Raw genomic sequence first — 15,588 nt, forward strand, 5'->3', positions numbered from 1 at the left:
TAGTGTATTGTCCCAGCTCCTAACTACGAGCAAGCACCATGCACTGTAATTAAACCCTTCTTTTCCTTCAACTTCCCTCCTACCTCCCTCTCCCTCTAATTCCCATTTCCCCAGGGATGTCCTCCTCCTGCAAACTTAAATGTGGCAATTACTTTATCCAGAGGAAGCCAGCAGCACACGTATGACTTCAGTTGTTATACCCTGCCCTCTCCCAACTCTGCCCCAGAGAGGATGTTAATTACTGCTGTCAGAAACCATTGGTAAAGATTCCTGGTGTACTGAGCTCTGGGATGGCAAGATTGACTTGATTGAGCTCTGTGGATTTTTTTTCAAGCCTCATGCTGAGCAGAATTTGATTGACTCCAAGACCAGGGAAAGCAAGCAGGAAGGTGGTCTGGCAAAAGCATTGGCAGTACACTTGGTGCCCAGAAGCCCTGAGACATTGGCTAGCTCAAGTTCTACACAATGGTGTTGGTAATTGTTGCTCTCATCACAGGTGATGAAATTAAATAATAATGAGTGTAGGATTCTTAAGAAATGGTTTAGCCACCTAGTGAATTGTCACCGGGTTCCATCTGTTTAGAACTTCAAATACACAGAAGGGAGGTTTTCTTGTTAACCAGAGCTAATGTGGTTTGAATGAGAATGTCCATCACAGGCCCATGTTTAAATGCTTAGTCTTGACCTGGTGGCCCTGTCTGAGGAATCAATTGTGAAACCTTAGGAAGTAGAGTCTTGCTGGAGGAAGCATTTCTCCAGGGGCAGGATTTGAGGGTTTAGAGATCCCGACTCCGCTTTCTGGTTTTTGGTGGTTTTTTTAACCAGCCAGCTTCCTAACTGCTAGGCCAGCCTCCCATTCCTGCTCCCTTGCCCTCTCCACTGTGATGGACTCTCTACATCTGAAGCTGCAAGCCAAATTTAACCCTTCCTTTCCTAGTTGCTTTTAGTCATAGTATTTTTTTTTAATTATAGCAGCAAAGCAGTGGCTGTTACAAGCCTCTTACCAGTCTGTGTATACTCCTGGTTGGTGACTCAGTCTCTGGGAGCTCCCAGGGGTCCAGGTTAGTTGAAACTGCTGGTCTTCTTATGGGGATGTCCTCCCCATTCAGCACAACCAATCCTTCCCTTAATTCTGCCGTAGGAGTCCCCAACTTCAGTCCAATGGTTGACTGTAAGTATTTGTGTCTGTTTCTGCTTCTGGTAGTCTCTCAGAGGACAGACATGTTAGGCTCCTGTCTGTAAGCCCATCATAGCATCAGTAATAGTGTCAGGCCTTGGTGCTGCCCCCATACCCCATGAGATCGATTCTAAGTTGGGCCAGTCACTGGACAGCCTTTCCTTCAATCTCTTCTCCATATTTGTCCCTACCGTTCTTTTAGACAGGAACAATTCTTGGTCAGAAATTTTGACTGTGGGTTAGTAACCCTGTCCTTCCACTTGGGACCCTGTCTATCTACTAGATGTGGACTCTTTGAGTTTCCTCTCCCCATTGTTGGGCATTTTGGCTAAGGTCACTCCCATTGAGTACCCAGAATCTCTCATATCCCAGATCTGTGGGATTTTCTAGAGGGTCCCCTACTGCCACACCCAGAAGCTACATATTTCCTTCATTCTCCTGGTCCTCTGGCCTTCTTTCCCGTCCCCCTCCCCCAATACCTGATCCTGTTACCCTTTTCCCCATCTGCCCTGTCCCACCCAGTTCCCTCCTTCCCTCTACTTCTCATGATTATTTTGTTCCTCCTTCTAAGTGAGATTGAAGCATCCTCACTTGGGCCTTCCTTCTTGTTAAACTTCTTACTGTCTGTGGTCTGTACATTTTACAACCAATAAAAAAGTGAAATAATAGTATTAAAAATGCACCAGGCCAGCAGGATGGCTCAGCCAGTAAAGGAGTTTGCAGTCAGATCTGATAGCCTGAGTTTGATCTCCAGGATCTATATGGCAAAGAGAGAGAGAGAGAGAGAGAGAGAGAGAGAGAGAGAGAGAGAGAGAGAAGAGAAATCCTTTAACACTTGGGAGGCCTAGGCAGGAGGATCTTAAGGTTGAATCCATCCCAGGATATATAAGGAGATCTCATCTTACAACAAGCAAACAACAGTAACACATTTCTTAGTCAATGAGTAGAACCAGGCTTGCAGAAGTCTGAAGGCTCAGTTGTCTGTCCAAATCATGACCGTTCTTTCCCTTTGAACTCTTTGCTGTACCTGTAGTCTATCACTGTGACCTCTCTCTGCCATCCTCGTTTTGCCATACATATCCTTCCTGTGGCCTTTGCCCAGTGTTTGATGGGTGCTGTTCTCCATAATCCTGGATGTAGATGAAATAAGAAGTAGGAAGATCAAATGAGTAATGAGGGGTGAAGACTCCAGAAGGTGATGTGACATGCCTCTAGATCCTAGTTATTTTAGTTCCTAAGAAATTTTCATGTTTTAATTTTTAAGTTGCATTTTTAGTTTTGATTTTGTGTGTACAAGTGTGGGTACCATGAACACACCATATTGTATGTGTGAAGATCAGAGGACAACTTGCAGGAGTCAGTTCTTTCCTATCATGTTGGACCTAAGAATTGATCTCAAGTCAAAAGGTTAGGTGGCAAGCACCTTTACCTATTAAAACATTTTGCTGGCCCATTCCTTAAATTTTAAAATATTTTCCTATTAACTTCAACAAACTAGACTCTTTTCTATACTATATTCCATAGCTGTCTTGCTTATGTGACAAGATATCATTCAAAGTAACATAATGAAGGGAGTATATATGTTGGTCCATACCCCGAGCGGATGGAGTGTCACAGTATATCCGCAGTCAAGAAACTCACTTGAAAGCTGGAGGTCTGCATGCATCTTTTTCTACTTAGTCTTGGACACCTGCAAGGCTATGGCATCGCCTCCATGCAGGGTGGGTCTTTCCATTGTGTTTAACACAATCTAGAAACTCCTTCATAAACTTTCCCAGAGGTTTGCCTTCTAGGTAAGATTGGATCCTATCAACTTGACAAGCCATATTCATCATCTCAGGTATATATCTGAGATAAGGTCTCTTTCTGAGCTCACTGATTTGGCTACGCTAGATAGAAAGACAGTCACAGGGATCCTTCCATCCTCTTCCTCTCCCTGGTTTTGGGATGACAAATGCCCACTGTGTACATGGCTTTTTCACGTAGGACATGGCATCCGAACTCGGGTTCTTATGCTTTTGCAGGGAACCCTTTACACACTGAGTCACCTCTCAGTTCAAAAGCATTTGTTAAACAACCACCACCCATTCTTCCTTTATCCATTCAATAGAGTAGTCCACTCCTCTTTCATTTGGTCATACTTCTCTTTTTGACTTAAGGTAAGGTGGCTCTAAGTACAATTTGCTCCATGCAGATTCCACCTAGTAAGAGCCAGCATGGCCATTCCTGGATATCCAGTATTGCTTCAGACATGGCATCATCTGTCTCAAAGACCTTGGTGTTCTTAGGTGTCCACCTTCTGTTTTGGTCTGGGTATCTGCCTGTCTCATCTCTTTTTGTAGAAAATTGACAACAAAGGACACAGTTATGAGTAGTTGATTGCCACACAAAAGGACGAATCACTGTGATGAGTATAGAGGAAGGGAGAATGGAGGAAGGCTTGAAGACATGGGTCTGAAATAAAATGTGGACTCTAGCCCAGGTCTGAACAGTTACAAGACAAGCACAATTAACATAAAACTGCATATGTATGAGTCCAGAATTTTGTAGGCTTTCTTGTGTAGTACCTTCCTACAAATTAACATAATTTACTCCTGAAACGGGGAGGTGACTCTTTAAGGAAGTTGCAAAGATTCCCAAGCCTCTCCTCAAACTTAGTCTTTAGTGAGGCTACCTGCAAGTTGGGTCCACACTCACATCCTATGAGCAGACATTGGCTCATAACTCCCAAGGAGAAATCATGTAGGTCACATATAAATTCAGAACTTCACTTATTTACAAGAAGAAGAGCCCACCTAGCCTGACCAACCCAATCTGTACAAGTGGAGCTAAAATTTTGAAGTTGCCTTCAGTTGCTTTTCATTATCTATTATTTCAAAAATAATTAGATTTTTCTATTCTTCTAAGATATTATATATGGCATGACTTATTCACTAATGCATCATCCTAGCTCAAGTTACCTACCTAAACTATTACTGCCTCCATTGTGTAGATCCAGAACCCAGGGACATATCACTATATCTCATCACTCTTGGGCTAGGTGGAGAGAACAGAGACCACCCTCTTGCTTTTGCCAAATCATTCATGTCTTGCTTCCTTAACACTGCATCATCCCAACCACACTGGCTTCTTGGTCTTTTGTTGTTTGTGTCTAACCTAAGGTCTGTGTATTTTCTCTACCTATAGTGCTTTGTCATGGGCTTTTCATGCTAACTGTTTCTTATCTTTGAACTCTGAGTGTAAATATCATCTCCTCAGGGAAGACTTCTTGACTATAGAGGTTGTTGTTTATCAATTTCCCTCAAGCTGGAAACCACATTTTGGAAGGAAGCTCCTTAAGATACAGAGTGTTCTATAGGAAAACTTGCTGAGACTCATGAAGTAAACAACTCAAAAGCCTCAGGAAGTCCCTAAAACTGACCAGATGCACAAACTATTCCCCCACTGTACCCTATGTTACAGAAGCAATAACAACTGCTGGAAAGGAGACTTGATTAACCAACCTACTTAAAAGAAACCCGTATACCTGTCAAGCTGTCTCAAAGTGGTACAGAGATCTCTAGGGTTACAGCATTTGTGAGTCATCACCTACGTTGGGGTGGGCCTCTGAGTCATCTATTTTCTAGTAAGGAACCTCTCCCCATCCTTCTGTAAGTAACCCCAATAAACTAATTGCTTCAACAAGTTGAACTTTGGTGGTATAGCTATTTTGATCTGTTATCAACCCCCTGTATGGAGGAAGAGCAGCACACAGCATCCTCTTTCATCCTGGCTGTTTCCTCTTGTCCATTGAACATCACCCACATAGTAATCCTCTCTATTTCCCAGGTCAGCAAATTCTAACTGTATTTTGCTGTTTGTTTTTGTTTAGATCTGTCTCCTGGAGCATACCTCAGCAGAAAGAAAAAAAAATCTTCACAGTTTTATCAACCTACCATGCTGACTAGGTGATGGCTTGTCAAGGCAAGTTTAAAACCCAGCTAAAAGTTCCCTGAAGTGAGAGGTGGAATCTCACTTTCAGATCTCAAATCCAGTGAAATTTGACAAATCCCCAAAGCAGGAGAAGTGTTGCTCTCTGACTCTCTAAGAGAACAGCCCAAGCAGCTACACTGTTTCTGGATGTTACTAGGGCTGCTGAGTCATGGAACCTTGAGACAATTCAGAAGAAATCACCCTTTTCTATGCCTGTTAGGATGGAGAAGCTACCCAGAGGTGCTTTAGTAAATAGCCCATGCTGATGTCTCCTCACCCATTCTAGCCCAGCATTTAGATGCATGAGCTAAAAATCTATCCCGCAATGGGATCCCATAGCGCAGTCCCAGGCCAGTCCTGCAGCAATCCCTGAGGAGAAGCTGGAATTCAGACCATACAATAGAGAAAAGAGGTCCTCATGTTTCCACCTGAGCTCCTGAGTCCCCCAAATTGACAAGCACTGTGAACTGATTGTTCTATGCCACTACAATAAACAATGCTCCATGATAAATAATGATTTTCTATATACTTCAATTAATTAAGACTATCTGCTGAAAGTGACTCACCACCTATAGTGTGGAACTCTCTCGAAGGCCCTGGGTTCTAGGCCCAGCATAGCCCTAAAGAAACACCTGACTGGAAGAAAACCTTACCAACTGAGTTTCTACTCCCTTCTGTGTACCAGAGTTGTAGGTAGGAACAAGAGTCCCAGCAACCCCAGGAAGGTTAGTAGCCAGAAGAGTCTCTTCCTTCCTGTATTAATCGCTAGGTTTATAGCTGCAATCAAATGTCAGATAAGACACAGTCTCAAGGAGGAAGTTTCATTTTGCCTCCATCACAGCAGGGAAGGCATGGCATCAAGGAACAGGAGGTCGTTGTTTCATAGCACCTCTGCAGTCAGAAAGCTTTAAATACTCAGGAAGTGGGTGTGGACTATAAAGTCTCAATGCCTCTCTCCATTTCCATGACCTTTTTCTTCCTGCGAGGCTCCACCTCCTAAAGGTTCAGCAATCATTCTAAATGGCCCTTCTATCTGGGGATCAAGTCCCCAAGCATGAGAGTCTATTGGGGAACATTTTACATTGAAACCACAACAAAGCATATGATCTACATTTGATCTGCAGACCTTTGGAAATGCATAAGGAACCTGCATAAGACACCAGGCTCCTTGCTTTTAAATTCATAGAAATTAATTTGCCTTTGACCCCATAGACTTACCAGATTAAAAGAGTTGGAAAACCAGGAGGACAATCAATAAAAGAATTGCTATGGGTTTCTGTTTCACAGTGGAACCATTTTCATCTTATGTTTTATCCACTGAGATACTGAAATGAGTATTTCCACAGAATCAACTTGAGAATTTATAGGCTAGTCCTATGGTTATAACAGAAACGAAATAGGGAAATGGATCTGCCATCCGATCTGAAGGCTAGATTACATACAAGGCACCACTCTGACCTCCCATCCTAAATATTTGTATGAACCACCACTCTCCTGTCTTCTCTAACAGTAAATAAGAACATATTTCAGAACACGAGGTACAGTGGATACACAAACACAGGCTTCCTGGTTTGTTACCTAGAGGCTTATCGCCATCCCAAGACTATCCCTCATGTACCACCCGGAATAGCATCAGGTTCCAAGGATGAGGAAAATGAGTAATAGTTCTTGCCATCTTCAGAATATTTTATGACATTATTCACTAAGAACAGATATCCGGGGTTCTCTGATTGGATGGCATTTGAGGGAAAGATAAAGGTCTTGGGATGGTCTCAGCAAGGTGGTAGTTATTTTTTAAACCCCTCTGGATATGGCAGAGGCACACTCTAACCAAAAAAAAAAATGGAGAATACACTTGCATAACCAGTTGTTAAACTGACTGGTTATGGCTATGTCAGACACTAATTTATTGTATTTTCCTCTTTGAAGAGTAGGAAATCCTCACTTTTTCTCTCCACAGCATGATAGCAACCATATAGAAACATGAGGATCATAACACAAAACCAAAATTATTTGCTATTTCTACACTCAGACTACTTCATCAGAAGGAAGATGGTCTTGAATATAGGTTGGCATTCTAAAAATGTCCTCCCCTACAAGGGAAGATCCTCTCTAAGATACAGGTTTATATGTCTGGGATAACTACTGGGTAAATTATTCTTAATAACATAACTAGTTATTAATCCTTGGTTCTATATCTGAATCGATAACTCTCACACCATATTCCCCAGAATTCCCTCTAACAAGGATCCAGATTTCTACATCCTCAACTTATTAAGAAGAAATTAAATTTGTTTAATCTTCTGCCTTCCTGAAAGAATAAAATTTTATATGAGACTGCAAGACAAAGGAAGAAAGGCAATGGTTGTTCACATGAGAATTCATTTATGTGACGAAACAACAGCAAGACTGTGAGAGAAAAGGCCATAGATATAAGACGTACTAGGGACCCACTTTTCTCACATTCCCATGCAGACATCTCCATTTGATCACAGCACCATTTCATCTACCTGCTGGGGCCCCACCTTTCCGACATAGAATGCAGACATCACCAATCTATCACACCATTTCTTTTACACACATACCAGGCCCTATAATCTTCTTCCTGGTACAATCCTACAAAGGGAGGGTTTCTATGCACATGTTGATAGGTATAAGTATATAAATTAACATAAGTATTATAAAAATAGAGTTGCCTTAAAACATATAACTAGAAGTAGACTTTATGTCTTTAAATCCCAGTATGAAGTAAGTATTCAGAGTATATTGAGATGTTCTTACAATCACATGCTAGAGTGACATCTGTCCCCTCTGCCCCCAGTAAACTATAGCATTTTTATGATAGCCAAGACAGAGAAGAAACCAATTCATTAATGCATATAGAAGAAGTATGGAGTTTAGACAGACAACAGAATACTATCCTACCATAAAAGGCTAAAATCCTTCATTTCTAGAAACTTGGCTGAGCCTAGAGGGCATTATGTTCAGTAATGACAGAAAAGGCTCAGTAAAGGAGCCAGACACAGAAAGACAAGTACCTTATGCCATTCTTTATCTGTACAATCTAAAATGGTTTATCTCATAGAAAATGAAAGTTGAACAAAAGTTAACATAAGCTAAGGAGAGAAAAGAAGGAGGAGGTAGAGAGAGAGAGGTTAGTTAATAGGTATACATTTGCCATTCAACAGTAATTTTAAGCTCAAATATTCTACCACATAACAGGATGATCACAGCTAATTTTAACATAGATGGAAGAGAAATCTTGAGTGATCATACCCTGAGGAAATAACTAATGTTTATGAAGATGAATATTATGGTTGGATCATGATACAGTGTATGCTTAGCTAGGAACGCATGTTATACTTTATGAACAAATATCTTGTGTTAATTTAAAGGAAAGCTTGGGCCAGTAAGATGGGTCAGCGGTTGAAACTATTTGCTGTCAAGCTTAAAGACCTTAGGTCAACCTCTTGGACCCAAAAGCGTTCTCAAAAAGTTGATTTTTTAAAAAAATGTATGTCAAAGATATTAAAAGAACAAAAAGCAAAATGCAGAGTCAGCCAGATGGGAGCTTGAAGTAGAAAGATCCTTGATCAGGGCTTCACAGCTCTTGAGCCATAAGGTAGAATTTGCTCCATTCTGATGTGATGGCTTCCTAGACAGATGACTGTATTTACCACAGCCTTCACCTTCTATTGAGTTCATCTTCAGCTTTTTAATGTGAGGTTGGTGGTAAAAATCTCTGAACTATTCAAGGCGAATCTTGTCTGTCATCCCCAGACACCTCTCCAGATACGTTTAGACAACGATCTTATCTTCGCTTCCTCTTCCTTTGAACGTGAGCAATGCTGTCAAGTCTATCAGATTGTAGTAGAATAACAAGAATTTCTAAGGAGGGGTACAGGAAGGAGTCCCGGCAAGGATGAAAAGCCTGCCTCTTCAGCAAAGAGAGAACCTGAATGAAATACTTGGATGTTGCTGCTTCTGGCTCCATCGTCTATCCTGAAGTGGGGTGATAAGTGAAATTACCAGAGTCTAAATTTAGAGCAGATCAAAATAATTCCTTTACCATACCATGTACCCTGCTACTATAGGTTATTATTGAGGCAAATTGAGATAACCATTTGGGAAAGGATCGGGGACTTATATGAATAAGAACAGCTTGTGCAGGTCACAGCAGGGATCACAATTACGTGGCCAATTAGTTCCCCAGTAGGGACAGAGTGCCAGCAAGCACAAGCTGGGGTCAGAGAGCAAGCTGCCCACAGAGTAAAACAGTGGCACCTAATTTTCTTCACATGTGGTATCTGTGTCAAATTTTCCTTCCATAACTCCTCAAAGGGTCTGAGGGGCATACAGTTCATCTGGTGTGGTGTGAATCACTTTAGGACTGACTTGTGGCTCTGGGTCAGAAGTGGAAACAGCCTCAGAGAAATTAATAAAACAATTCAGTGCCCCAAATCCTCCAAATAGATTCTCAAGCATGGTGTCACAGAAAGGACAGTGTACATCTGTCTACAGAGCAGCAATTGTGGCCCTGTTTCATATCAGCTTGGTGGTTTTGAAGAAGTCACCTGCCTTAGCCATCATCAATTCTCTCTTACAGGAGCAAACAACATTATGCTATCCTAGCCTACATATTACTGTAGACCCTGGGGCTCCACGGCAGAGGAAAGTGGCTCACACCCCGCACCTGGTGTTTGTAGACAGCAAACAGTCACCTGGAGGAGACTAGACTCCCATGCATTAACTTTGGAATCCAGGAATCTTCAGCAGTGGCAATTACCTTTAATTGTAAGCCTAAGGTCACTGGTACTGATGACTCTCTTGAATTTTAATAACCTTTGTTTTAGAAGTGCCCTTACCATTCTTTTTCCTTTTCTTTTTTTAATTATTGGATTTTTTAAATTTACATTTCAAACGTTATTCCCTTTCCCAATTTCCTGGCCCTAAGCCCCCTATCCCATCCCCTTCCCCTTTTTCTATAAGGGTGTTCCCCCTTCCCAACCACTCCCCCCTTCCCACCTCCCCCACACACACATCCCCTCCCCATTGGTGCCCAAGGAGGCCATCATTCTTCTTTCAAATCCTTAACATAAGAAAGCCTTAATCTTTCTCGTCTGCATGTGAAATCTTTCCTATTAGACCCCCTTGGAGATCCAGCTGCCTAGAAGGTGTGATTGAAGGCATAGTGTGCTTATGAATACAGACAGGGGCAGAGGGATGCATTTAGGTTCCTGGATATTCATTCTGTCTCCTTATTCAAATGGAGTACACACACACACACACACACACACACACACACACACACACGTGAGCACACACCCCTACCTACACGTATACATAATACACCCCACTCGTACACATACGTGCACACATGCACGCACATTCACACACTCACACACATTCACATAACTGTCGCAGAATCAGGAAATATTTTTTCCTAGCAGTGGAAGAAATGTAAGGATTGATACATTAAGACTAATTATATTTTTTAGGGGAAAACAGAGCATATCAGAATGAGAGATGAACAAGCTGATGAATAATTTATCATGAATACAAGTAGATACACTCTTATCTATATCTTCTCACTCATAATGGAACAAGAGGCAAAGAATAATTAACAAATGGTGGGGGATTTTTTGGTTTTTTTTTTTGTTTTTATACCAGCAGTTTCTCATATGGTATATCAGTGCTTTTGATTCTAACTAAAAAACAATATGGGAACAAGATTTCATTTCAACCAGGAAGGCCTTTTCTTTTGCTTGAAACACATTGTTCCACTTCTGGGCTCTTTGCCTCCCAAAATTTTTGATAGCCATCTCTTGTCTCTTAAGTCCCTAAAAACATTCTGATTAAGCCAATGTGTAAACACATTCTTGCTTCCTTTGGTCATTCAACCTTAAAGGATCCCCCAAAGAAGAAACTGATGGTGTCAGGGACTTCTGCTTAGTTGCTACCCTTCCCTCTCCAACACCACTTTCCTGGGTAGGCTGGGGGTTCCCCCTATCATTGCACAGAACTGCAGTCAAACATGTTTCTTGGTTTGTGTATCTCTTTTTCAGTGTACATTTAGAAAATTATGATATAGAAAAACCTTAAGGCACTGCCCCCAATTCACACAGGAAAGAGGAAAACAGAGGAGAAGGTCTGAACAGTTATAAAAAACTGCCACGGCTCAGATGAAAAGGAACAGATCAGAGAAATACAGGTGTCTCCTCCTGTACTGCTGCGGAGCCCAGCTTGGTGTAGGGGCCTAGATGGGAGGTATGGAGAGAGTGAATGGAGGGAGGCTAGGGAGAGCTAGGGGGGAGCGAGGTATAGAGAGAGAAAATGGAGTGTATAGGAGGGCAGGTGAGAGAGATGAGACTCTGGATAGAATAGTGGCCTTCTCACACTCCCCTCAAAAGCATCGGAGAAAGGAAAACAATTCCCCAACTGTTCCCATCAAGGCAGGGTGACACTCAGAACAAAACCCAACAAAGGCAGAGGGGAAAAGAACCAGAAAAATATCAATATCGGTTTTTAGTAAAACATGCAAATACAAAATAAATTGAAAACTAAACTTTATTTAATGCCATTTAAAAGGAATAACTTACCATGAGCAAACAGAAATTATTATCCAGGCAAGCACCAAGGGTGCAACGTTCAGAAGCCTCCCCGTAGCACTTTACCCATAAATAGACGCAGGAGAAGTAAGCATCTAGGAGAGGAAAATTAAACATGCATTACAGCTAAAAGCCTTGCTAATATGTGAAAAATGACATCACCTTATCTTGGAAGTAAAAACCCATCTAAAATCTACTGCTAGCGTTATACTCGGGGGAAAAATCTGCTATTCCGTTTTAAATCTAAAAGAGAAATAATGTTATCTGGGGCCTGGGAGGCAGCTCAGTGTGGAAAGTGCTTAACACTAGAAGATAATGTATGTATGTATGTATGTATGCATGTATGTATGCATGTATATATGTATAAACATACATGAGAGATAATGACAATAGAGGATACTGTATATGCATGTATGTATATACATAAATGAGATTAATGACAATAGAGAATTATGTATGTATGTATGTATGTTTATATACATATACATGAGAGGTAATGACAGTAGAAGATGACTCCTGACATACATATTCATAAATTTGTGCCCATCCATTTGTGCTCTCACATAAAATGTTACCATTAGAATGGTCTGGATATTCTGAGCATTAAGCTAGACAAAAGTCGTGTAAGATACATAAATTAAAAAAAAAAACAATGACAACCACAAAAACATATTGGGGAGGATGGAATCAAATGTCAACAGAAAAAACTACTGAGAATAAGATAATTTACCTAAAGATTCTAAGGAAAAATGGGATGCTTATTAAATGTTAGCAGAGTTTGGCAAAATGATTACTGATGAAGAACCAATAATTGGCGCAGGAATTTACAAAATCAAGGTAGAAATATGCTTTTGAGAAATCTTATTTCTGGGGGCTGGAGAAATGGCTAAGCCTTGAGAATCACTTGCTGCAATTGCAAAGGTTCTGTCTTGCCTTCCCAGTCCCCACACCCAGTAGCTCACAGCCACTCGTAGCTTCAGCTTCAATAGATCTCCACCCTTTTCTGGCCTCCAGGAGACTCCGCACACATGTGTGCATAAACAGAGACACACAAAGACGCATCAACTGAAAATATTTAAAGCCCTGTTCCTAATAACAAAACACCAATCATGTTTTGAGCTAAAATTAACTGGAAATCTGTGGGAGATATTTAAATATTTTTTATGTGATTATGGAGGCAAAAGAGAAGCTACAAACTTTCTTACGTTGGATGCTTTCATTACTTTTTGAGCTTTTTAATTATTAATTATTTTATTTATTTACATTTCAAATGTTGCCCCCCTTCCTGGTTCCTCCTACACAAGTCCCCCACCCCATCCTCCTTCCCTTTCACCTCTAAGAGGCTTCCCCCCGCCCTCCCACTCCCACTTCACTCCTCCAGCATCCCCCTTCTCTGAGGCATCAAGTCTCCATAGGACCAAGTACACCCCCTCCCACTGAGGCCAGGCAAGGCAGTCCCCTGCCATATCTGTAACAGGGGATATGGACCAGCCCGTGCATGCTCTGTGGTTGATGGCTTAGTCCCTGGGAGCTCTGAGGGATCTGAATAGTTAATACTGTTGTGGTTGCAATCCACTTCAGCTCCTTCAGTCCTTCTCCTAACTCTTCCACTGGGGTTCCCCGGCTCAGTCCAATGGTTGACTGTAAGTATCTGCATCTGTCTCAGTCAGAGATGGCCAAGCATCTCAGAGGACAGCTACGTCAGGCTACTGTCTGCAAGCACATCTTAGCATTAGCAATAGTGTCAGGGTTTGGTCTCTGCAGATGGAATGGGTCCCAAGACGGGGCAGTCTCTGGATGGTCTTCCTTCCTGCTCCACTTTTTATGCCTGCATTTCCTTTAGACAGAAACAATTCTGGGTTAAAAATTTTGAAATGGGTGGGTGGCTCCATCCTTCAACTGGGGGCCATGTCTATCAAGTGGGGGTGGTCTCTTCAGATTCTATCTCCCTGCTATTGGTTATTTCAGCTAATATCATCTCCATTAGGTCCTGGGAGCGTCCCACATGCCTAGTGTCTGGTACTTTCTAGTAGTTCCCTGTAAAAGGCAGCCTGGTTCCTGGTTGAGCTAAGGCTAGAAAGCCTGGTAACCCTAAGGGACAGTAGGCACTTATTCTAACTCCGGGGAAACCAGGCCCCATCACTAGCCACAGCCCTCCATAGATTTGTGGCCATGAGTCCTGTAAGGGCAATGACTCAAGGCCCTCCAGAGGTAGAGTTCATGAACAGGTCACATGGGCTCAAGACAGATCTCCATAATAATGAGGTACCTAAAGGCCTGGAGGCTTAGCCAATAACCTTTCCTTCCCAGACACTCCTCTCTGTAGAGGTCTTTAATCTCAGTCCCATCCTGAGAAGGAGGGTATGGTTTTATTCACTCACCTTCAGCCACGACAATAAATGTCTTAAAACCATAGACTGTCTCTTTTCATCGGGATACACCATGGAGAGCCACAGAGAAGGTTTCGCCTATAGAACTGCCTTCTAATGTCTCACAGAAGGCCTCTCTGTGCTCCCAGTCACTGCCACCAAGCCTTCAGCCTACACCCATCAAGCCAAAGACTATCCCTGCGGGACCAGTTGAAGCTTTCCCCCCTTTTTTTCCCCTCGGTCTCAGGCTAGATCCAGCCTGTGGGCCCCCAACTCCATTCTCAGCTTCCAGCTGCACCTGGATGCCCAAGAGCCTGAGAATCCAACAGCTCCGGCCTCCTTGCAGGCGCAGAGATTCACAAGCCAGCTCTGACTGTGATCCCTGCCTCAGATTGTGCCCCACCTCCTGCCCCCCTGGATTAATGTCCTGCTGCTTCCCTACAGCCTGACACGGGCACCTGGCTTTGGCTGTGGGGTAAGCCTGGTCAAACTTCCTGCATTCTGCCTCCCCAAGCGGCCCAAGTCCTGTGGCAGAGTGGACGCAGGAGCCCCAACAATTCTACAGCTCCCCCACTCTGTTCCTTATCCCACACTGTGGAATATTTCTATTCATTCTCCTGGCCCTCTGGGATTCACTCCTGTGGCCTTCCCCCCATACCTGATCCTGCTCCTTTCCCTCCCTCTGTCTCCTGTGATTATTTTGTTCCCCATTCTCACTGGTATTAAAGCATCTGCACTTGGGTCTTCCTTCTTGTTAAGCTTCATATGGTCTGTGAGTTGTATCATGAATATTCTGCACATTTTGGATAATATCCACTTATCAGTGAGTGCATACCATGATGTCCTTTTTAGGTCTGGGTTACCTCAGTGAGGATTAAGTTTTCTAGGTCCATCCTTTTGCCTGCAAAATTCATGATGTCCTAGATTTTAACAGCTCAGTAGTATTCCATTGTGTAAATATACCACACTTTCGGTACTCATTCTTCAGTTGATGGCTGTCTAGGTTGTTTTTAGCTTTTGGCTATTATAAAGAAGGCTGCTATGAACATAGTAGAGCATGTGTTCTTGTGATATGGTGGGGCATCTTTTGGGTATATGTCCAGGAGTAGTATAGCTGGGTCTTCAGGTAGAACTGTTTCCAATTTTCTGAGGAACCTCCAGATTGATTTCCAAAGTGGTTGTACCAATTTGCAATCCCACCAGCAGTGGAAGAGTGTTTTTTTCTCTACATCCTTGCCAGCATGTGTTGTCACCTGAGTTTTTATCTGAGCCATTCTGATTGGTATAAGGTGGAATCTCCTGGTCGTTTTGTTTTTCATTTTCCTGATGATTAAAGATGTTGAACATTTCTTTAAGTGCTTCTCAGCCATTTGAGATTCCTCAGTTGAGAATTCTCTGTTTAGCTCTGTACCCCATTTTTAATGTTATTTGTTTTTGGTTTGTTTTTTCTGTTTTGTTTTGT

General features: G+C 42.3%; 1 long non-coding RNA gene across 4 annotated transcripts in view; it reads left to right on the top strand.

Annotated features, from left to right (window-relative positions):
* Positions 1-15,588, top strand: part of LOC102553022 (uncharacterized) — a 76,821-nt gene that overhangs the window by 27,235 nt on the left and 33,998 nt on the right. For all 4 annotated transcript variants that reach the window (XR_005490214.2, XR_005490213.2, XR_594699.4 and 1 more), the window contains one exon: positions 5,049-9,943. This is a non-coding gene — a long non-coding RNA (uncharacterized LOC102553022). The remainder of the gene's footprint in view (positions 1-5,048; positions 9,944-15,588) is intronic.

Source organism: Rattus norvegicus, chromosome 10 (assembly GCF_036323735.1).
Source record: "Rattus norvegicus strain BN/NHsdMcwi chromosome 10, GRCr8, whole genome shotgun sequence".
Classification (NCBI taxonomy): domain Eukaryota; kingdom Metazoa; phylum Chordata; class Mammalia; order Rodentia; family Muridae; genus Rattus; species Rattus norvegicus.